Source organism: Sciurus carolinensis, chromosome 16, assembly GCF_902686445.1.
Source record: "Sciurus carolinensis chromosome 16, mSciCar1.2, whole genome shotgun sequence".
Classification (NCBI taxonomy): Eukaryota; Metazoa; Chordata; class Mammalia; order Rodentia; family Sciuridae; genus Sciurus; species Sciurus carolinensis.
The window spans coordinates 14,313,453-14,337,763 of NC_062228.1; the positions used below are offsets into that span (position 1 = coordinate 14,313,453).

The window sequence follows — 24,311 nt, forward strand, 5'->3', positions numbered from 1 at the left end:
TTGGAAAAGGCATGGGGTGGGGGAATCCTATCATTTTCAACTGGCCATTCTTTACTGGGAACTACATTTTAAAAGTGGGTGAAATACAATCTTGTGAAAGAGGGAGCAATCTGGGCCCTGGGAGCACCCATTCAGACAGACAGGTACACAGACTGAAAGTCCTCTGGAGTGCCTGGCAACAGCTCCATACCACATAAATGACACCCTCCAAGACCCCGGCAGAACAGAGAACGTATTTTAAAAGCCGTCATTTTAAGAGTGACATCAGCCTTCTGACACCCAAGCTGAAAACCAGAGGTCTCTGCTTTACGTGTCCAAAAGTTGACTCGACACTTTAACAAGGGTGCAGATATTCCACCGAGAGCGGGTGGCTGCAAGGAAAGCAGAAACCACTCCCCCACCAGCCAAATGTACATTAAGAACCAAGGCCCGGAGCCAAAGAGCATTTTAGGAAACAGGTCCTGGAATGGTGGAAGAGACTTGCATTGTTTCTTGAGCAGTTAAGAAAAACTGTTTAAAAAAAAAAAAAAAAGTTGCTGACAGGCAGGAAAAAAAAAATAAGAACCCACAGGCTTTTCCACGTATTTCCACTGGACAAAGTTGTCAGGAAAAGAAAAGTTGTCCAAAATAGGCCACTCAGAGACCATAAGTGTGGGAAGCAAATAAGTTCAGGTCTCTACATATATACTTTTTATAGACTTACGGTACAGACTCTAGAAAAAGAACTTTTTAGACACTGAAGGGAGATGTCTATGTTTGAACAGGTTTTTACGGGACTTTGGGAGGGGAGGGGGGGCCTCAGGGCTGAAATCAAATATCAAATTAAGCCCCTTGGTCTTTTCTACCCTCAGCTGATCTCAGTCCACTTGGACCAGAAGACTCAGGGTCACCTCTGAACTGGATGTCAATGCAGAAATGCAGAGCCTAGGACACACACTTGTACAGGAGATGGTTTGTCCAAAATCTAAGTCAAGGTACTGGGCATACAGCTCAGTTGGTACAGTGGTTGCTTAGCATGCACAAGGCCTGGGGTTCCATCCCCAGCATCACCAAAAAAAAAAAAAAAAAAAAAAAAAAAAAAAAAAAAAAAAAAAAAAAGTCTCTTCAAAATCTAAGTCAACTAATACTTTGAGAAGAATTTGTCCACAGTCACGTTCTTGGATAGAGTCAGGAACTATCAAGAAATGAGCAAAACTGCTCACTGCAGCAAAGCAGTTCAGCCCTTAAGAAGAATCCTTCCTACCCATTCAGAAGCCCACACATCGCCCCTGCCAGTCTGCCTGTCCCTGATATAGTCAACCCTCCAAAGCCCCCAGGTACCCAACCCTACTCTTTAACACCCCTCCCGACCCCCAGTGTACAAAGAGTAGTCCCTAACTCCTATCTCCAGAAGCATGGGGGCAGGGGTCTCATTCCCAGATCAAAGGTTTGTGGCCGAAATCACTTTCAGGACAGTGCGTGAAATCAGCAGCAGACGAAAATTCCACCGTCTTTTCACACAGCCCAGCGGAGCCAGCCAGCCTGGTTCCAGCCTGAGTCTCCCTGCAGATGACTGAAGATAGTTCCCAAGTTCCTAACTGTTGCCCCCAAAGACCTAGTTCAGATTAAATTCAAGATAAATAGTCAAGAGAGACTTCAGGGCTACCACGGGATTCACTTCATCCCCCAAATTAAGCAGGACAAGAGGGGAGAAGACCCCCGCCCTTCCCCATCTTCACAGAGAGCGGCCTTGAGCAGGGGATTGGATGGCTTCAGTCCTGAATGGGGCGCAGCCACAAGGGGCAAGGGTAGGTCGGGTAGCCCGTGTTTGACCCACCTTTCTTCCTTCCCTGGAAGCCTCAGACCCGACTCCAGGGAGGGAAGAGAAGAGCACGGAAAAATCTTAAGAGTCAGTACATGTGTTAATACCAAAGTTCAAAGAGTGGGCAGCTGAGGCACCTCAGGCCTCCCCCAGGACAGGCAGGCTCAGGCCCCTCTGGAGACATGCACACCAAGCCTCCCCACTAATCCTCCTGTTGACAAGCGCACACGGTGACCCTCCCCTGGAAAGGAAGAAGGGCTTGCCCGGAAGGCAGGTACAGCCCAGGCATTTCCCTGAGGGGCCCAGCTTGGGGTTAAAACCAACAAAACAGAAGTCCTGCTATGAAATGGAGCCCAATTTACCACCTGGCAAACTTTCTCCATCTCTTTTCCTGTTTTAGTTGCATGCTTAGCCTTACAAAAGCAAGAAAACTCTAGGAATTAAGGGTGAAAGAAAGGCAGAGACATCAAAGAAAAAAGACATCAAGTGTTACATATAAGGAGCCAAGGCAACTTCCTTGGGCAAAGAACTCTCTAGAAACACACCTGTCACTGCTAGACTACTGGCTTGTTCCCTGTCCTCTGACCCAAAGAATGAAAATCAGGGAAAAAAAAAAAAAAAAAAATCCAGTTGTGTCACTGCTTCTGAAACATCAGCACAATGCTGCTGTCAATCAGAGCTAAGCCTTGCTTTCCCTCAGTCCCCAGTTCCTGTCCATACAGGAGTCATTTACCATATTAACCAAAAAAAAATTTTTAAGCCATCTAACATCTGATTGTCACTTCCCACATGTTCAAAGAGAACAGTCTGGCAGCCAACTTTAAATCATATAGAAAACAAATCCGACAGTTGTTGATTTGGTAGTTTTTTTCCTTAATCTGGATTTTGAAAGCGGCTTGCCAATGAGCCAAGATTTCTGCCTGGGTCTCTCCCTTGGGGCAGTTTGATGCAATCTTAGCTTCTGTGTGTTTGTTTCTCAATTTGAGTGGCCCAAGGACGCAGGACACTGTGCTTTTGGACAGAATAAGCACACTCAGGATCTGATTAAGACTAGCTCCTGCAAAGGAATATCCTTTCCTGGATTCTGTTAGAACTGGTTTTCCATTTCCCTAACCACAATCTTTAACTCAGGCAGAGGATGGTGATTCTAAGCTGTGCTATGATTTCTAACAATGACCATTACACCAAATTCTCATCTCAGAGCATTTGGATGACCCTGTGAAGTTCACTGTAATGGAATCTGCCTTCCTGTTGTGTTCTATGGTAACGCCCCCATTCTGGTTAATTACACCAGCCTTGGGAACCAGAGCAGGTCAACAGGCCCCAACGTTACGGAAATAGGCCAGGCTAACAGCAAGCAAGCAACCATTTTAATAGCAAATGAAAGCGTAAACCACAGCATGTATTGTACTTCTCGAGGTGGCTCCTGAGCATCAGGTGCATTGTCCCTGTAGTGCTGGCAAGCATTGGGGTGGAGCTTGCTGGAGCTTCTCCAGGCCAGGATCACCACTGCCCACCTGCCAAGACAAGGCTAGATCCCTTGGGTTGAGAAGCAAACTAGTTACTCTTCAAGGGTGCCAATAAAGACAACTTGCTTTCTTTGCCGTCATACTTTTCATACAATTCCCCATACTTTTATAAAATGTTGCTTAGTCACTTTAAGTGATTGTTTTTAAGATGATACTTTTGCAACTTTGTAATAAAAATAATGTCCTAGGTAAAAATCTGCTGTGGGCCCTCAAGTATTTCCAGGCTCTTACATTAACACTTCAGAAGCCTAAAAGCCCTAACCCTTAAAAGATATGCTAAAAAGGAACACTACCACATGGTGACAATAAGGACATGTTTCCCATACACCACAGGCGACCAGCACTAAAGGAACTAAGCCAAATCACCACCAGCCCCAGATGATACTTTTCTAGCAGTCTGCAATCACAGACTTATTCTAATGAACCACCCATCCCTGGGTCAACCAAGGTGTGCCCGCCCTGTCCCGAGAGCGCCTGGGAGCCATCGTTTAACGTCATGATGATGAAAGCTGAAATCTTGTTTATTTTAGCTCCTCGCCACTGGGCAGTCCAACTGGCACTGAGTTTACACAGCAGTTAAATCCAATCCCAAAGCAGCAAGAAGGAGGCACTTTACTGCCAGGTTGGGACACCTGCTGGGAGTACCATTTTATCTGGGTCTCCTTCCACCCTCCCCTAGTATTCATTTGAGCAAATAAAAGACAGAAGGAAAGAAACCAAAATTAAAGTTTCAGGTGGTTGCAGAAGCAGCTAAGGTTTATTTTGTTCTGGAATAGTTAGCAAGTGTTTCTCAATGGTTCCCTGTCAATCAAAACTGTCTGCAGGAGAAATGGAAAACAGTAGCTCTATCCCATAGAAAGTGTAGCCATTTAGGAGGAAAAAAGAGTTGGGAAAGGGAAATGACCCATGTCATAAAGACAGAAGGTCTCCAAGTCACTTAATTTCTTGCGATTCCAAAAGGACTGTTTTTAAAGTGTAAAAGTGCTTGCTTCTGCATCTGCCCCATGTTGTTAAATAACACTTGTGCAATTAAATAAAAGACCAAGTGTGACCCCAGCCCATTCTGAGAGGCACTTTACATGCTTTCTGAAAACTACGCTGGAAACCAAATGCAGACAATTTCCTTCGTCCTGTAATTTAAGGAAGGCAGAGAGGGAAAGTTGCTCTTGGCCTTCATGGCTACAAGCGCTCTGAAAAGGCGCCTTCAGGGTCCCTTTGCAACAGAATGAACACAAATACAGATGTGCCAACACCCAGGTATGTACCTCTCTCCAAAGACCCCATTCTCAAAACCCTCAAATGATTGAGAACCATGGTCTCCTGACTCCCCTGACACTCTACCTCTGTTCCCGGTTCCTCACATTTGGGTAACAAGAAGATTCAGAATCTCAGGTCGCCAGTGGCTGTTCTGATAACAAGAAACAGGCCCACGTTCCCAGCTGCAGCCTTTCTCGATCAGGTTACCTTGGAAGGTGTATGTTTTCCTATCAAATGCAGTCTCCAGTCTGGACTACAGCTCTCGGGCTTCCCCCTCCAGCCCAGCCCACTGGAACTCGTGATTTTTAGGGTTTCCCTTGAAACCTATCCAGAAACCACAGCCATTAAAAGAACATGAAGGTTTGACACCTCCTGAATTTAGGAATGAGGGGACTCTAGGGGCCAACTCTACAAACTTGCACCTGCTGCTTGATGGCAGAGAAACAAGAGTTCCCCCAGCTAGGGTGAGCTTTAAATTATACTCTATTTATTTAGTGGCTTGTCTCCAAGGATCTCAAAGCATGAGATGAAATAAGATGACGTGTAACTTTCTCACTATCTACCTTCAAGGCTTAAGTTTGCTTTTCCCTTGCTCTGCTTTGATGTGTTTCCCTGTGCAGGCCCCAGCCTGAAGGACAGGCCTTCTCTCTGTGCCCAGGTGGGGCTTCTGTCCTTTCTGAGGCTGTCAGTGGCTTTTAGAGAGTCTCCACGACCTGTTAAATGACACAAATAGAGGGTGGGGGGGAGGGTTGACCCTCCTGAATTCACCTGTTCACGGGCACATCCTTTAAACCAGTTTGACACCCTGTAAGGGCAATTCCCTCTCAGAATGCACCATGCACAGGGCTGTGGTCTTTGCCCTCCAGGTGTTTCCCCATCCTAAATAGGCATATCCGAAGCAGAAAGAACCATTTTCTAGAAAGCTCCTTTCCCTCCGAGTCTACCAAGACTACTTTTGGATTTTTTTCTAACACTGACCTAAACTTGGGCATTCCTCTTCCTTTAACAAGACAAAAATCTTAGCTCTCCCTTCACACACACCCTCCCCCAAGAAATAAATGCTGCTCTGGTTTTTCCAGAGTGAGAACAAACTAAAATTAGAGGGTGGACAAGATGATCTCCAAAGGTGCCCTCCAGCTCCGACACTCGGATTCCCCCTTTAATTACTCCTCAACAGGCGCATTCTTCACATTGTTTCGAACTGACCAGCGACTTCTCTGGGGCTGAAAAGGGTGCATTTTTAGGCAGAGAAACCCAAACTTCCAAGTGGCACCAGCAGCACAATTATTTCAGAAGGCAGGAACTAATCCCAAAGCAGAATCAGGAGACGAAGAGGCCCGCCGGGGAGGAGAGAGGGGAGGGAGGGAGGGAAAGAGGAAGGACTGCACTCTGTGCCCAGTAGAATTGAGACGCTCCCACCCCAGGTAGGTTACAACCGGAGTCTCGGAGTTCAAGTGCATCCAGCCTGCCCTTCCCCCACACGCCCCAAGAGAATGGGAAGTTCAGCCAAGACTCGCGGCACCTGCCTGCAGCGCTAGGCCGGCTGCGCGCGGCGGGCGGCGGGGGAGGGCTGCACTCACCTGGCACACAAAGCCTCCGCACACCTCCGGAGGGAGGAGGCACTCGCAGGTCCGGGGGCCGCGCCGCCTTGCGCGACAACGGGAAATTCCAGCGGCACCAGCGCCCCGAACTTACCCACCCCAGGCGGCATTCTCCCCACCTCCCGCTGGCCCCGGGTCTCCGAGGTGGCGCTGGCTGGGAGCAGGGGCGCCGCGGGCAGGGGAGGGGGGCTCATGGTGGCGGCCGGGCTGGCGGCCGGCCGGTGCCCGGGAGGGAGGTCCCCGGGCGCGGCGGGGATTCACCCACGGGGCGCGGCGCTCGCGTCCCGGTCCCCGGCCTGCCCGCCGCCTCCGCGCTGCCCGCCCGCCCGGAATCGCTTTATGTAAATGAAGCTCAACTCGCAGTTTGCGGCGCGCACCGCCCGGGGAAGGGGGGCGGGCGGGGCGGGGGGCCTTCGGGGATCCACATTACACAGCAACAAAGCGGAAGGTTAATTTGAAACTCGCAGCCCCGCCGCCGCCAGGCTCCCCGGGCAAAGCCTGACATCTACAGTCCTGCCGGGCGCAGGCCGGGCTGCTGGCGGTGGCCGCGCCCGCCCGCGGGGACCCGGGGACCCACACGGGCGCCGGAGGCCCGAGCTCTGGGCCGCGCTCGCTCCGGGCTCCGGCCTCAGGGCAGGCCGGGCCGCACCCGCCCGCTCGGGGACAAGGGGCCCTGGCGGCCCGGCCTGCGCCACCCCGGCGGGAACAAAGCCGGGTCCTCCCGGAGGCGCTGACCCCTCGCTCGTCAAAAGTCAGGGGCCGGCCTAGAATCAGGCGAGAAGAAAGGGACGTGCCCTCGGCCACAAAAAGCAGCCTGGGGCCTCCGAACCGAAGCCATCGGTCTCTGGGCCCTGTCCGCGTCAGAGCCAGGCCACTCTAGCATGGGGACATTAGCCAATGTGGACAGGAATTTATTTGAAACACACACCCATCCTATTAACTGCTTTACAGAACACTTCTGTTTTTCAGCTGCAGAAACTTATAAAAACATCCCTGGCTCTCCATTGAGAATTTAAGGGTAGTTTTTGAACCGTGGGGAGAAAAGAAAATGAGAGTGCTAGGCAAAGAGGAAGAAAAGAAGTGACAAGAAAAGGAGCTGCAGTTGACAATTACATGCTTTAAGGAGACTCGCCTTATAAAGCCACATTATTTCAGAGATGGCAGAGATCATGCCCTTCCCAGGGAGATTCTGCCACCAGGGTCAAAGTTAATGCAGACATCCTAGTTGGTCAAAGCGACTGCTGGACACTTTTATATCTCCCCAAAGTCACCTTTTCCATTCTGATATGCAAAGGCAGCACTATAGAAATCTCACCGGAAGTTCCCTGTCCTCCCCGTCAGAATCCCACCCTCGGCCTGAATCTACTCTGGATGCTCTCAGCACAGAAAAAAGACACCTGTCTTTTCCCTTTCTGAAAACCACCCACCCAGGCTGGCGTTACAGCCTGGAGAGTCTCTTCCTACCGCACAATAATGAACCATGCAAGTGTTAGAAATATAATAAGCTCACCAGGTGAAGAGCAGGATGTATGGAATCGTATTAGCTTTACCCACACACTAACAGGGAGGAAAAGGGATGCTTGTCTGGTGAACACCATGTCCTTGTGCAGAAGGCATTTTGTGCAATATAATTCACGTTCAAATTATGTCAATAACCTGTTGGGTACAGACAACCAACCCCTCTCTACATTTTAGTCCAGAAAAGAAACTGAAAAAAAAAAAAATTTTTTTTTTTTCCCCTGTTAGGGCCCTGGGAGGAAAAAGATTGCCTCTAGGGAATCATGTCCGATTAGGGACAAAGGAGGGCACAAGCCAAATTCAGTCACAGGAGAGGGAGTAGGGATGGGGTGGGGGCGTGGAGAGCCAAAAAGGAAAGTGGAGGAGGAGGAGGATTTTATAAACCAGAGCATGGTCACTGCAGAGCTGCTCGCAGACCGCCTGACCTCGGGCCTAAGAACAGGTGGTGTTTTCAAAACACACTGTTATTTATGTTAGCCACATGAGTCAGGAACACCTTAAAGAAAACCAATTAATAATTTAATTGAAAAAGTGACTATGAATAATACATGAAGGTGATGATGCTAACAATAACGCAAGCAAGGTGGCCCACCGTGCAGAGACATCCCGGAAATCTCTTCAGGAAAATGAAGACTGCAGACCCCTGCTTCTCCCCGGGAAGCAACCCACAGCCCAGCTGATTAAGTTTCAGACAATGAGAACACATTGATACTCACGGAAAATCTTATTTGGCTGTTTGGTCTTAACTTTTATGAATGGGGGACAACCTTGCAATTTGGTGACATCATGAAGTTGGTGGGGCCACAGATAAATACCTTCAATAAAATCAAAGATGGAAAACCCAAAAAACAAGGTCTAAGTAATCTGAGAGGATGGGGAGGTGGTGGCAGAATCCTGAGGGGACCTAGCCCAATTTTGCCACTGTCCTAGGCTGTGGGTGACCAGCCTCCTGCACCTCAGAGGCCAGATAAACAGAACTAAGAATGACCCTGGGTCCATTTTCTTTATCTTAATCCTACAAAAGCTTCACACATGGTGAGGCCTACTCAAGCCTGCCTTTGTTCCCAGGAAAAATTTGACAGGTAAGCCACCGGCGGGTAATGTACGGCCTCTGTACAAATATAAATGTAAGGGACTGCACGCACTGGGATGCTACACCCACTAAAACTTATTTTCACCATTAACAAAAACAAGACGTCTTCAGAGGTAATTTGCAACTTTTGAACTGACATGTGGAAGGAACAGTTTCTCTGAAATACATGCAGCAAATTCTATCCTCCAAGCTCTGAAAAGCTCAGCTCTTCCCAGGGCAGCTGCCTGATGTTAAACCCACGGCCTACCCAGCAGTGACAACCTGACATTCTCATCGCTCCGTCCTGAACACTGTTGACAAATAAACCCACTCTCAGAAGAGGCGATTCTTCCCTCGAAGTTCTCCATACCCAGTCTTGTCTCCTCTGGAAAGCGTAACTGGCAACAGCCAAAAGGATAAATATTTAAAAATAAATCACGGAAGGCGAACCCCTTCTCCACTCCTCCCCTTACCCATTCTCCAAGCCAGAGGCCTGCCCCCTAACGCTTAGCTGGCTGGCAAATTACAATGATCCAACCCAGCCAAACCTGCCCTCCTCTCCCTCCCTCCCCCGCCCCACACAAGCTCTCTCTAATGCTGTATCCTTTCACTTCGGCAAAGGTAAATATGATCTCTGAGCGAAGATCCACTGGATGTCAGCATACTGGCCTCTCTTCACAGCACAACTGGGTTTAGGTAGATTTGTGTGTTCTTCCAGATCCTTCTATTTTTATTAAATTATACATCCACATTGATTTCAAAACTTGTGCTTAAATAATCTGGAGGCTTTAACAAAGAAAATCCTAGCAAAGGGCAAAAAGCCACAAACAAATGTCCCTGAAAGAAATGACACATTTGAATTGTACTCCATGGCCTGAGTTCACCCCATCATTTTGAGGCAGTTTTATTTAAAGGCCTGGTACCCACTAGGTGGCCAGGCCTTCCTGGGATGGTACAGAGGGCGGGATTTGCTCCAAACAGCCCTTGCTCGCTGGCCTACAGAGCCCGTGGAGGCTGAAGCACCAAGGCCTACACACACATTTTGATTCACATTTCTCTGACACAAATCTCGAGGCCTCTGTGTATCACTGCAGTGCTAATTCCATAGATTAATTTTGATGCCCAAATCATAGGCAGAGCGTCATCTAGTTTACTTACCCACCCTTCCAGCTCAGCCCCTAAATCTGTCAATGATACATACAAATGAGTAACCCCCTTTTTTTTTTTTAGAGCCGTGATTCAAGAGTTCCCCCCGAATCATTTTAAGTTGTAAAGCCCAAGTCTGAAGAAAGCAAAAAATACAGAATTTGCCTTAAAACAGCTTTAAACATTAAGAGCTTACATACTGCCCCCCCCCTTTTTTTTAAACAAAAGTATTTCAGAAAGGGCAAAGAGAATTTGCCATGCAAGACTTTTATACCCAAGGGGATTCTTACATTTGTGTTTCTAAACCTTGAAATTGAGAATTTTAATGAAAAGGCAGACAGATGCTTAAGGACAGCATCGCAATCAGGGTCCATACATTATAAGAGAGAGTGATGCGCTTTGTTTGGGGCCAAGGAAAAAAAGAGGTGAACTCCTATTTTGATCCTGGGCCATCCCCAACTGTCTGACACATCCCTTTACACTGGCCTGAAGCAAACCACTGAATTCTTGGAGGGGAAGCAGGTTGGAGGCAGAATAAAGGAAACAGGAAACAGGAGAGGAAAAGAAAGGGGGAGGGGATATTGCCTGTTTACATAAATCCTAGTTTTTTTTTTTTTTAAATCTCAACACAGTATCAATTCCACAGTATATACCAACAGTTCTTCCAGTTATGAGCTTGAACAATCCATTTAATAGATATCAAACACACAACAACCAAGACCAGGTTTTTGTTTTTGTTTTTTAAGGAAGAATTTCATTGAGGTTTGCAATTCTTCCCTATCAATCAGCCACTTCTATGTAGGGGCCAGGAAACTAGAAGATAAACAAAAAAGATGACCCTGTTCATGCTTTCCTCCAAAGGATTCTAGAATCACATTTTCTTATCTTTTCACTGTAGTGCATTTTTGTTCAAAATCTGTGCTAATCTGACTTCAGAGCCCAGAGCTGAAATTTCACATATCCTCCAAGTCAGCCAGTGTTTTAGAATTTGGATTTCTATTGAGGCTGTTCCAATCGCCAGTGAGGCCTACGGTAAAATGTGCTTCATGCTGTTCCGTTTGTCTCTCTGCAGACAAATAGAAACTGTGAAATTTAAAGAATGGATGAAAAAAAATCTAAAACAAAGAGGTTAAAAAAATAGGACAAATGTTTTTGCTTTTGTGTCTCCCTGGAGCAATTGTTTGGGGAAGTCTGCATTGACAATAACCATGAGAAGGCCATCTAAAGGCGATGCGCTCACAAGGGGACTCCTTGCCTGCTGCCTTTGGTCTGGGAGAAAAAGTACCTTAGCTCCGTTCTCCAGGAACAAAAGGCCAGGGCCACAGAAGGGGGGAGAGGTTACGGGGCTTTCACAGGGAGCCAAGTGTCAATGCTGGTTCATTTTTCACCCGTCTTAGTTGGAAAGCAACTCAGGGAACTTCCTAATGACTGCTTTTCCCTCTCTCCCTATTATTTCTAAACCTAAAAGAAGAAAATAATTTTTTTAAAACTTAAAACCCACCATCTTATTAGAGGAAGGCCTTTGGGGCCTACACAGTCAGCTTTTCCTCTTTCCTATGCCCACCCTACCTTTTTTTTTTTTTTTTTTTTTTTTTAAAGAAGGGGTTCCAATCGTAGATCAGATGGAAGCAAGAGACACTGGATGTTATGGTCATTTCTAGTAACACCAGAATAGTCTTTATATTTCCAAAACGACAAGGAATAGGAAAAATAAAAGGAAATGGTGAAGAACAGGATTGAAGAGGGTGCTGGGGGGCTTCAGGGGTAAGGCCTGGAAACAGTTTCTTTTTCTCATAGCATGAGGTCCCTAATGCCAGCTTTGGATTTGCAACTGAACCAAAGTCTCAAAGTCGTCATTACAAGTTTTGTTTTTTTTTTTTTTAAGGTGGGGGGGGGTCCCCAGAGAAGTGGACAATAAGGATGTATTAAAGACAGACAAGGTGTGGCAAGGGTGGGGGTGACACAAAGAAAGGAAACTGGGATGAATCATCACATGCCATGAAAATACCAGGGCAAGTGGACATGGAAGTGTTTAACCAGATTTGAAGCTGGAGGTATCTTCCCCAGCAGGGACAGGTGACCCTCAGCCTTTGAACCTAGACCTGGCAGCTCAACAGCCTATCCCCCTTCCCCAGACAGCCACAGGCTCTGGCTGAGAAGCAAGGTAAGGGGAGGGAGGAGAGGGCCCTGCAAAGAAGCACAATAAACAACTCAAATATGAACGGAAATGACATCAGCAAAGTGAAGGACCTGTTTACTGCAGATCAAAACAAAACAAACTTCCAAACCTTTTGTGTACACAAGATAACTCTATAAAAAGCCTTCCTAAAATGTCAGCAGGGTCCACACATCAGCATCCCAACCAGAAAAGAGATGACAGTTAGCATGGTGTGGGGGGGTGAGGGATGGGCATGATGGGAAGAGATGTGGGGGTGGGGGTGGTCAAACCAGAAGGGGCCAAAAACCCAGTTGCTGTTTCCCCCCTCTGCTAAGCCTTAATATTTATTGGTGTTTATAATGTAAAAGCCATGCTCTGTGTTTCACTTAATACAAGGCCAGACAGTGCTGTCTAATGAGGCAGCATTACAATCAGCTTGTAATACTGAATTTTTAATGCTGCCAAGGATTCTGTTACATAATAATATGAAAAACAGAAGCTGAAAGTGGGCTCCCAGTGACAGGACCTTCGGAGTGCCACAAGCCTGGACTCCCTCCCCTCCGCCCACTCCCACCTTCTGATCTGCAATCAACCCTCCATCCATATGCAGGAGGTCGGTATGGAAACCAAGAGGATCTTAGGAAATCCACATTCTCCATCATCATCATCATTATTACTATTATTATCATTTCTCTAATCCAAAGTTTCATTCTGAGAGTTTGAATTTTAGCTTATCTGGGGTTAAAAGTCTAAAACGAAGAGAAGGGGGCACTGACAAGACAAAGAATTCAGGGAAGGGGAGGGGATGGCTAGTTTTAAGCAAAACAAGTACTTTGGGGAGAAAAATCATAGAAGGAGAAAGAACTAAGGGGGTAAGGGGCTGCAGTCTGCGAACCATATTCATAGTGCGGCACTCAGTTTACATTAATGTAATTTAAAAGCATATATATAGCTGCCGTTGCTCCTCTCTGTAATACCCCAAGACTGTAAATCTATAACCACTGCAATGATTTAGTGATTAAAAACATGATAACATATTGTGTAACTGCAAACCACAGAACCCCTGCCAACTCTCCTCTCAGATAAAGAGAAAAAAAATACAGAAAATGTGTTGCTTGCAGCAATCTTTCTAAATCCAAAAGATTTTAATAAAAGAACCTATACAGTAAATGGATCAGGAAAGGGCCAGTGAATTTTGTGTGAAACCAGCAAAGGGAGGAGAAAAGAAAAGGGGTGGGGGGCAGCTTTATGTGGGATTCTTTTCCTTGTACTAACAAATTAGGACCTAAACATGCCTTTTCTTTTCTCTCTCTTTTTTAATAGTTTGTTGTAACTGGAATAACTGGTCTTGTGCACTGTCTTGCATATTCAAAGCTGCTTTGTAATCGGATCTGGAGACCCAACCTTATTTGCCTGAACTCAATAGGGGTTTTTCTCCCCCTCCTCCCTTGTTTTGTTTTGGATTCAGTATTGTGGGTTTTCTGTTGTTGCTGAGAGCATGGTCTATGCAGGCAGAGGCTCTGGTGCCTTTAAGCTGCTGAGCAAACACCTGAGAGGGGGAGGCACAATTTGTAACATGGCAGGAGGAGCCTAAAATACACACACACACACACACACACACACACACACAAAATAAAATCAAAGCAGCTGTAGGGGTTTTGGCCTCTGAGCAGCTGACCTGACCCTCTTCTGTATATTCTTTTATTTCCCCATTGCAGGATTCCTGCACCTTGGGTCAGATTCGAACTCAATGTGACCCCCAGGAGAAGGCAGTCACAGAGTCCTGGAAAACAGCTCCATATTTAATGGGGGGCTGGGGGGCTAACTGCATACCATTCAGGCTCCCCCAGTGTAGACACCCACACAGTGTGTACACACACACATCTGTCAGAACTGCTTAGGCCATAAGGACCAGCTTCAGCCGGCTTTCACAGCCCACACCACTGAGAGTCTAAACTCTCTTTGCACACCCTCACCACAATAAAATCTTCATGCCTACAACTCTACCCATGAACACACACATGCACAGACGAACACTCCTCCAGAGACTTTATGTTTAAAAAGTCCACAGATCTGAATCGCCTCCTCTCTGGACCAGAGCAGGGCAGTTTGTTCAGAGAAATCAATAGGAAAGAGCATTTGCAAATATTTATATAAGCCCTGTGCGTTTCAGCATTAAGTAATTAAAAACTAAAACCCAGGGCAGGGGAAGGGAGGAGACACACGGAGGAAGGCTGCTGGCCTCCAGTGGGTTTTCCTGCCCACACCTCATCTCCCCAAACCGCAATCCTTTCAAAACTGACTCCATGTACACTTTTTACCAAATCCTGTTGTGCACCATTTGCTAGACTATTTCAAAATCATCTCCAAATATGGATTCACCTCCCACCAGGCTTTCAAGACAAACTGTAACTGTCTGTATTCTCACACACACAGCAACTCTTACTTTTGACATTGCTTCCATCTCAAGTATATTACTCTCTTATATTCCTATCTCTAATTTACTTCCAACAGTAAAAGAAACCTAACATCATAACACAAGAAGAGGGCCTCTGAAGGAGTAATTCCATAAGCAAATCCACACCCCTCAGAGACCCCCCAATACTTCCCACCATTCTCAAACTCATAGGGTACCTACACTTTGGGGGTTCAGCATCCGAAACCCCCACATGTGAACACATATTCTCTCTCTCTCTCACACACACACACACACACACACACACACACACACACTGGATGGGGGGCAGACTTCAGCAAAGTGAAGGAGTTTTTAAATGATCTACCATGGAATGGACTTCCCCTATATTGTTCTGGAAGGCTGGGCAGTAAATTCTGGTTGTTCTGCTTCTAAATCTGCTCAGAGAAGCAGAGCAAGGCACTGGAGCACCCACACTGCAGATATTGTAGAAATTTACAGTAAATGTAGGTACACGATTGCAGCACGCTGCCCTATTGATTATGCAGATTGTGATCAATCTCCCCTCTCCCGTTTCCCAAGCTTCTTTCCAAGGACCTCCAAATAAGTTGATCTGTAACTAGCCATTCAACAAACTAAGGAGTGAAAAGTATTTTTTTTAAAAAAATATATAATAAAGCCTAAATTGTACCCACTGAAAGGGTTCAAGTCTTTTTTAATTCCAAGGTGAATTTATGTTCTATAATTTGCATTACAGCCAAGCGATCACCGTATGTCATATTCTTCAAAGGTACTTAACAAACCCCCTTTTAAAAGTCAGTAGAACTGGAGGCCAGAAAAAGGCAATCAGCCTCCTCCTTCCACACAGTCCTTAGATCAAGTTTCAATAATTGAGACCAATAAAAATTGTCATATTTACCCTACTTCAAAGAGACGAGGGAAAAAAGTTAAGAGTGGGTGATTTTCGAAAGCACTTGTAATCAAAGAATTTGCCATAGTGGAAGGAATTGCACATTTGACAAAAGTCAGATTCTAAGCAACAGATTAATTCACAAAGTGAAATACAGATATATAGATATATATATATTTTTAATAGCTGCACAAAAAGCCTACAAGTACTGAGTCCATACACAATTTAAACACATTGCATGAAATAAACTCAGATATACTCTCCAATAGATATGCAAAATGTGTACATTAAAATGCATAATGCAAAATTCAGGAACGTGGTTTTTGCATCTAGTAGAGCCAGGCGAGGGGTGAGAGCGGAGAACCGAACGTAAACAATCCCAGATTCGCGTGAGCAAGGGGAAAAAAAAAAAAAAAAAAGAAAGAAAAAAAAAGAATCCTCTGATCCGACGTCTCTCAACTCAGCTGGTCGGGAAAGGCCAGCCAGGCTAACTCTGGCCCTGGCCGGCGGCGCAGCCCGGAGCCCCCGGGAGCCCCTAGTGTCCAGGGCAGAGCCCCCTCTAGGCGCTCGCGGCGCTGCCAGTGGGGCAGGGCGCAGAGCGCTCAGGTAGAGGATGGCGCGGCCGCCTCGCCCCCTCGCCCCCTCCCGGACCCGGAGCTGCGATCCGGCTCCCGCGTCCCCGGCAAGTCGAGCCCTGGCGCGGAAGGCACCGGCCGGCAGTGGCAGCGACGGCGGCGGCGGCAGCAGCAGTGGCGGCGGCGGCTGCTGCTCCTGCTGCTGCTGCTGCTGCTGCTGCTGCTGCTGCTCCGGGCCGGGTGCGCGCCCTGCGCGGCGGTTCAGTCCGGGGCTCCGGCACCGCCCGGGGTGGGGCAAAGTTGGGGGCCGGGAGCGGCGGGGGCGGGGGCGGTCGGCACCGCGGACCCCCCCGCCGGCCGCCGCCTTTGTCTCGACGCGGGGACCCCGGTCGCCCTCCCGCCCTCGGCCCGCGCCCCGGCCGGCCCTGCCCGGCGGCGCCTCCAAACTCGCCGCGCGGGCCTCGCCCCGGGCGCCTCCACCCTCCCGGGGGTCGCTGGCGGCGGCGGCGGCGCGGGGGCCTGGGAGGAGGGGGCGGCCCGGGCTCCGCGGCGGCGGCGGCGGCGGCGGCGCGGGAGGAGGAGGAAGAAGAAAAAGAAAGAGAAAGTTTGGCGCAGGGGGAAGGCGAGCGGGACGCAGCGAGCGAGCAGGGCGCGGGCGCGGGGAGCGCGGGCGGCGGCGGCCGGGCGAGGGAGCCGGGAGGGGGCAGGACGAGCCCCATGCAAAGCAGCCCGGGCGCCCCGAGGAGCCCCGCGTCCGGGCGGTGGCGGCGGGAGGAGGAGGAGGAGCAGGCGGCGGCGGCGGCGGCGGCGGCGGCGGCGGGAAAAAAAAAAAAAAAAAAAAAAAAAAGAGGGAAAAGTTGCCACTTACGCGGTTGCTTCTCCGGCGGCGGCGGCTGCAGCGGCGCTGCTGGCGACGGCGGCGGCGGCGGGAGCTGGCGGCGCTTTTAATCCCGAAAAGAGGCGCTCGGGCCGCGGAGCCCATCAAGGCAGCAGCGGCGGCTGGCGGGGGTCGGCGGCGGCGGAGGACGCGCTGCTGGCGGCGGCGGCGGCGGCGGCGGCGGAGCTGGAGCGCGCTCGGCGGAGCCCGGGGCGGGAGGCGGCCGCAGCCGGGGAGCCGGAGCCGCCGCCGCCGCTGCCGCCGAGCAGCATGGTTGGCGGGGAGTTTACAGCCCCCGGAGCGGGCAGGGGCCACGGAGGAGAAGCGGCGGCGGCGGCGGCAGCGGCTCTAGGCTGTAATTGGGATGCAAAGCAGGCGGCGGCGGCGGCGGCGGCTGCGGCCGGGAGGAGGAGGAGGAGGAGGCGGCGGCGGTGGCGGCTGCAGCGGTCGGAGGGGACGCGCTGGAAGTGGGAGCTGATGAGTGAAAAGAAAAAAAAGTCTTTGGATCTTTATTCTGCTAATTAGTTTCCTGCAAAAAATGGCTGTGATTAATTCAGTGCGCATGTGCTTCATTACCCAGGCACGACGGGAAGGGCTAATTAGCCACCTTCTGGATCAATAAGATTCAGCAAAAAAGAAAAGGGGGAGGTGGAGGGAGGCAGAGGGGAGGAAGGGAGGAAAAAAAAAAAAAAAACCAGGGGAAAGTGATGAGCAGGGCAAGGAGAGCAGGAAGAGAGGATGGGAGAAGAGCCTAGGAAGAGGGAGAGAGGCACCAAAAGTTTATGCATGTATTAAAAACACATACACACACGACACGCGCGCACACACACACACACACACACACACACCCCGAGAAGTGAAATGCAGAGAAGCAACAATAGGGACCTGGCTAAGATTTTTTTTTTTTTAAGAATTTTTTCCTTTCCTTTCTTTTTTCTTTTTTTTTTTCTTTCTCTTTTCCTTCTTGTAATTTCCTGTCTCCTTTTTTCTTTTTCTTTTTTTTTAAGCAAATGCAACAATACTTAAATTAATAGGAAAAGAACATCTTCAAAGAAGAGGGGGGTGGGCAATAATGGAGTGGGACAGCTTAAAGCAGAGGTTTAAGTGAAAGACCAGAGGCTTAGAATAGAGACCACTTTAAATTGCAAATCTGAGATTTCTGAACGGAGGAAAATTACCTCCCCCCAAAGCAGAGGACGAATGAAGAAAATATGGAAGAAACTTTAACACATACCACAGACTAGAAAAAAATATAATATGTTAATTTTCTCTTCCGAAATAAGACGCAATCAATCTTCTCTGGTTCTTTAGAAGAAGAGGGAAAGAGGGTCGAATGGGATGATGATTAGAAGAAATAAAAGGGGAAAGTGAATCAGAACTTAAAGGGGGGCTACTTTAGAAAAGACAAGAAAAGGAAAAGTTGCATTTAGAAACAAGTCCAACTTTCTACCTTTCTGGACTTCAGAAAAAAGTAAAATCAATATTTTCGTGTAAAACCTGGAAAGCAGATGTTTTCAAAACACAGGAAGCTATTTTGCCATCAAAAGCAGGGATGTAATAAAGGCAGTGAAAAATAATTTCAGACTAAATTTGTAAGAAAGAAAGCCAATATATTTAAATAGCGAGGAAAGGTCTAGTGTGTAGAAAGAGGGGAAATTACATACCCCTTCCCTAATGCCAAAAAAAAAAGTCTTACAGCTACCTCCAAGAGTTTGGAACAGAGTCTCAAAGCCAAAGGGTTTGAAATGAGAGGATGGATTTCAGATAAAGACTAGGAGCGGTACATCCCACCAGAGCCCAAAGGAGATCCCTGGAATCAAAGACAGCAGCCAGGGACCCTGCTACTGTACCGATTCTCAGTACATCAAAGCCATCACTTAGGCTGGTGCACGGTACCTCCAAAAAGCAAGCAAACAAATGCAGGAAGAACAAGAGTCAGCCTCTCTCTCTCCCTCTCTCTCTCTCTCTCTCTCTCTCTCTCTCTCTCTCTCTCCCCCCCCCCCACTTTCAAATCCTAGTCTCAGCGTCATTGCTACAGCAATAGATTTTTTTAATGACAAGTATGTATTTATGTAAGTTCTAAATATGAACTAGTACCATTGAAATTACAATGTCTGGAATAAAATAAAATGCAATCTGCACTTTAAGTGATCTGTAAACAAATGTAAAAACAACATTTATGTTTTTGAAGGCATTAGTAAACCCTGTAACATCAGGTAGAGAGGATGGATGCGCTAAAACTTAATTTTCTTGGGAAATTTTTTTTTTTTTTTTTTTGCCCCAGCCTACCAAGATTACTTATCTGAGAAGGAATTTGGGCACTAATCAGGAAATCTGTTTGATTAGAAAGTAATTCTTCATTTTGAGAGCTTTCCCAATGCTCTTAAGAGCATGAAGCTTCTTAGTCAAGACTAGGGGAGAAAACCGGTTTGGGATTTTGCAGTTACCTCATCTAATCCTTCTGAATTCACTCTGAGGATAATGCTGTTTTATTTAAGGGCGGGTGATGGGGGGAGGAAAATACACTTAGAAAAATCGGGGGTTTCCTCTCCATGAGACAAATCTGGGTTGCCATTCAAACTTTTCCTGGCTGCTTTTCCATGCGGGACAGCTGATCAATAAAGCCAAGTCCAGCCTGGCTTGCTACAGGTTTCACCAGTCAGTGCTTGCAAAACCTTTGTCATTTTCTAAAAATAAAAAAGCTAAAAGTTATTGTAGAAGAAGGGGCTTTTTTTTGTCCCCTGCACAATGTGTCTTTTGTGAGGTTAATGCCATTCTAGGCTCTCGATAGCCCTGGACAATGGGAACCCTCCAGGAGCTTGCAAAGACTCTGGCTTTTTTCTTTCTTGCCTTTTTTTTTTTTTTTTTTTTTTTTAAGGGAAGGATGAAACATTCCTGCAGTCCAAATACAACCTCTACTTTGATTAAATAAATATTTATCTTTATTGTAGCCATTGTATATTTTTACCTTCAGTTTGTCTGGTTTTTGATTATTAATTAATATTTTTCATTGGCAACAGTTAATCTCTTTTTTTTTCCCTTTCAGTTCAAAGTACAGGTCAGTGTAAAATGTAACTGACTGAAGGAAGACTGGTAAATTCTGAATTTTTCCATAATACATCAGGTAAGGAAAATTGTTCAGACCCTCAGGAGTATATTTGTTCCTATTTATCTGTCTTCACAAATCTTTATAAATCTATTAGTCTATTCTTTAAAAATGCAGCAGAATTAAATTTCTCCTTGTAGATCTTGAAAAAAATCACTTAAATACTATGTATTTATTTTCTTTTAAAATATAAATAGTAGTAGAAGTGAACTTGTCGCTTGTTTCTTCTATGAAACAGTGCGGAGGAAGTCAATATCTTCATGGTATAAGCTATTTGGGGGAAATTCTGGATATAAACGTATTTCATGTTGCAATATAAGAAAATGTCAGCTTAATCTGGTAAATACTTATGCTAATTTTACTGAGTGAATTCGTTACAAGGAGGAGAGGTACCAAGCTTGTATGATTGAATAATGCTTAGACGATAATCCAGCATCTATATGGATTATTTTATGTACAAAATGGGGGGAAAAGGAGCCAAGAAATTCAGAATCTAAATCCTTCACTTAGCTGGCAAGAGGGCAGAAATTTTAGACCAACCTGTTTTTAAGACATCTACAATGGGGAGGGAAAAATGGAATGTAGGCTAAATATTGCATTGATGTATTGCATTGATGTATACATTTCCCTGCCTCTCGCTCAAGTGGATGGATATATATATATATATATATATGTATGTATATGTATATATCCACACACAACGATATATGCATAAAGGGGTACATAAATATACATTTGAATGACTTCAGATGTCTTTGCATCTTGTGTGTGTGAAAATATGTGTGCACACAAATATACAAGGTATTCATAAATGCAGGTACTGTACAGGGCTATGCGTTTGCTCTCTCGCTGGGGGTTTGTGTTTCCAGATCTGTTTGGGGCCACTTCTTATGCAAACATAACATAGAAATATTGGTTTAATGATGAAGACATAGATGATGAATTTGAGTAAAAATCTCCCCTGCAATTTTCAGAATATGGGTGGCAATGTGAGCAGCTTTTATTTGGTCCAAGGACTTAAGATGCCATGGGCCAGTTTTAAGGGGGAAGGAAGGTGAAGGGGGTGTTAGGAGTTCACACTTCGAAAGAGCCTAGCTCTGGGCCCTAGGTTTTCTTCTACAGGGGATTTGGGGACATAGAAACATAAAGGAGGGGGAAGAAACAAGAAAATCCCGTGTGGAGACAGGGGAGGTTTGAAAGGACGCCTCTGTACAACTCTAGAGCTGGATCTAAGAGAAGGGCTGGAGGGTGGAGAATGTGCGGGTCCTTTTTTGAATGCGTATTGTTATTCTAAGTCTATTGTATGTACGTGTTCCTGTCCTTTCATTTGCCACGACAACATATGGATTCCATAAATGCAGACATGCCGAAGTGCATCTGTCTGGGTAGTTAACACGATCCAAACATCCCTCCTCGTTCCGCTAACTCGGGCTCTTCCTTGGGCTCCCCAGCAGTGCTCTGGGCCGGCCGGCCGGTGCCCCAGGCTCGCAGCACCCCACCGTTTCGCCCTTTTGTGGTCTCTGCACGGGATCCGAGGTGCCGCGCCGAGGAGGCTGGCTACTCGCAGTGCCGCGGTCAGAGGCGCCGCCAGCGCTGGCCTCTGAGCGCACGGGGAGGAAGGGGTTAAGTTGCCCGAGCCGGGCGAAGGGGCTGTGCTCATCCCGGAGTGAGGTGCAGCCACCGGCAGCTGTGATTTAGGGGTCAAGTCCGAGATCACCTTTCTCCTGCCTCTGGAAATGGCAGAAGATGAGGTAGGGAGGGAGAAACAGGAGTGAGCAGCAGCCAGGCGCAGCACGTGGCGCTCCAGTCATCCAAACCCCCCACCCCCATCCCGTGTCCCAGCCCACCCCTTGACCCCCAGACAAATCAGTTCCCTTTGCTCCTAAGGGTGTGGGGTGCGGTTCCTCTGAGTGTCCGGAATTACTCCATTAACGGCTCTGTCCTATGGTTAAACCGATGCGCCCGACCCTCAACCACCAAATCAGAAAGTTTGCTCTCAATGCGTTAGGGAGTGAGCAGCAGGGGGTGTGTAAAAATTGTCCCCCATTTGCAAGAAACAGGAGTGCCCCTATCAGGAGGAGGAAGTTCGGATGTGGATGCTAGCCCCTCATCCCCCTGAGCTGACATACACAGTGGTGCCCATTACATGCAGCTTCTTGCTTTTGTGCTTACATTCTCCGTCAAGAACTTTCTCTCCCCCAACTAAGGCAGGCTGGAAAATACTTTTGTCAAAATATTTTTCATGCCTGAAAGATAACCAAAAACCAAATTCAGATTTGTTTCTGAGGTGTTTCACTGAAAAAGAGCAAAGTGTCTGAAGTTCTTTTTTGTCTTGTTGGTAGTGTTGGAAGAGCTAGGTTGTGGGTCTCAACACCCAGGTGGTGTCCTGGGGGCCCTGGGGGCACACAGGTGTTCACAATAGGGACTTTCAATGAGAATGAGCTTCCCAGATCCACCCCCATGTCTGGGCATTGAGGACAAGAGCAGCTCTTTTGGAAAGTTACTCCAAGGGGAAAAAAAAAAAAAGACTTTTTGGTGGGAAAAGAATTGGCTTGAAATGATAGGAAAGGGGAAACTAAATTCTTGGGGGACAGGAGGCAGGTGGGGAGTGCATAGAGAAGGTAGGTAGATGAGTGAGGAGGTCCAAAGATGGGGCGTGTAGGGAGCCTGCAGGGCAGCTCCCCTGATGCTCCCACTAGCTACCAGGGTGAGGGCGAATCACCCCATTCAGTCTCTGTATCCAGGACCAAGAGCAGACCAGCTGGTCCAGAAAGCAGCTGAGGTTTGTCTTTCTAGCCCGGCTGCCCCTAACCCTGCCAGAGCCTCCAACCCGCAGAAATCAAACCAAATTGGCCGCTCCAATCTAGAGAGGTTTCATCCCTGGGGCAAGGGGGAGGGAACAAGCTTTTTTTTTTTTTTTTTTTTTTTTTTTTTTTTTTTCCCTCTCTTCTGCTTTTTCTTCTTTTGAACTCCCGATTCAAAAGAGACCACAACCTACTCTTGAGTGTCATCCCCAGTACATGGATTGTGGGTATGTTTCATTCTTTCTTTCTTTTTTTCCTATTTCTCAGAAGTAAACCCTTTAAAGAATTAGCCCCAAACTTGGAGCGACTGGTCCTTGAAAGAGATCCAAATGATAAAGCCTGTCCTTCATTTCCAATACATAGCACGTTGTGAAAATGCAGGGCAATTAGTCAGTTCCCAGGTTTGAGTTAGATTCCCAGCTTCCTTGGTTCCTTTGCAATGGAAATCTGAAATCCAACCTGGGGGCAGGAGAGCCTGTAGCTCTCCCAGGTTCTGCACCGCCGGTATCACGTGCTAGCGCTGGCTTGCCTTTCGGTGACCTGGTACTAGAAGTTTGCACCACATCTGAAGCCTGGGGCTGGCGAAGAAGAGAAAGAACTAACCTCATCACAACGCAATAAAGTGAACAACTGGAGGGCAAGAGCCCCTTGGTCCTGCTACGTTCGCCTTAGGGATTTCCAAGAGCATAACTTGGGGGAAATGATCGAGGCTTCTTGCTTGCCAGCTGAAGGCAGAAAAAAGGGAGCCCGGTGAAGCGCGGGGAGCCGTCTGGGGGAGCAGGGCCGTGAGCGGACAACAGAGACCTGGCTCCCATTTGCGCATAGCCCGCCAGGGCCCGCCTGGGGAGATGGAGCCCACGGTGGCACGTGCATTGTTGACACGCAGACACGCAGGCGTGCGCTAATGGAGGGATGCGCGGCTGAGCAACCCGCCCCCCCATGCCTGCATTTCTTGCAGGCATGACTTGTTTAATGGCCAGGGAATTGAGTGCCTCATCCTCATCCCCCCTTCTTTTTTTTTTTTTTTTTTTTTTTTTCTAAGAGATGTAAAAAGGAACCTATACAGCCTACATATTCTGAAGAAACGTGAATTTTTTTTCTTGAAAAATACCTAGTGCCATAATATTTCTGATTTAAGGGGAGAGAGAAATCTTTGAAGTGAAGGAAATCAGTGGGGGACGAACTAGCTTTTCCTGATTTTTTGTGCTTCTCCTCAAAGCCAGTAATGGGATTTAAAATGAGAGATCCCCAGTTCCCGTCCTCCCTCCCATTCCATTTGGCTCTCTTTGCCCCAGAAAACCTCTGCGGTAACTGACTGCACGTCTAAGGGGACGGTTTAAAGAGAATCAAGGTTTGGGGAGCGCATCAACTTTCTTTCCCTTTTACAAATAAAGTTGAAAAAAATTTTTTTCCAAGGACAATTTAAGCAACAAACGACATCGAACAGATATTTTTCCAAAGCAAAAATCTTCTGATTCGTTTGTTTCCCGTTCTTAGAAATAGAGAAAAATGCGAATCCAATCTTCCCGCTCGCGGCTGCC

At 47.3% G+C, this 24,311-nt stretch overlaps 1 protein-coding gene across 3 annotated transcripts in view; it reads right to left on the reverse strand.

The window, feature by feature from the left end:
- Zfhx3 (zinc finger homeobox 3) overlaps positions 1-24,311 on the reverse strand; it is a 264,272-nt gene that overhangs the window by 220,412 nt on the left and 19,549 nt on the right. For 2 of the 3 annotated variants that reach the window (XR_007105362.1, XM_047527801.1), the window contains exon 1: positions 6,168-6,511. The exons of the other annotated variant lie outside the window; for it this stretch is intronic. The gene's annotated coding sequence lies outside the window, so the exon portion shown is untranslated. Of the gene's footprint in view, positions 1-6,167; positions 6,512-24,311 lie in introns of those variants that run through there. 3 annotated transcript variants of the gene reach the window in all.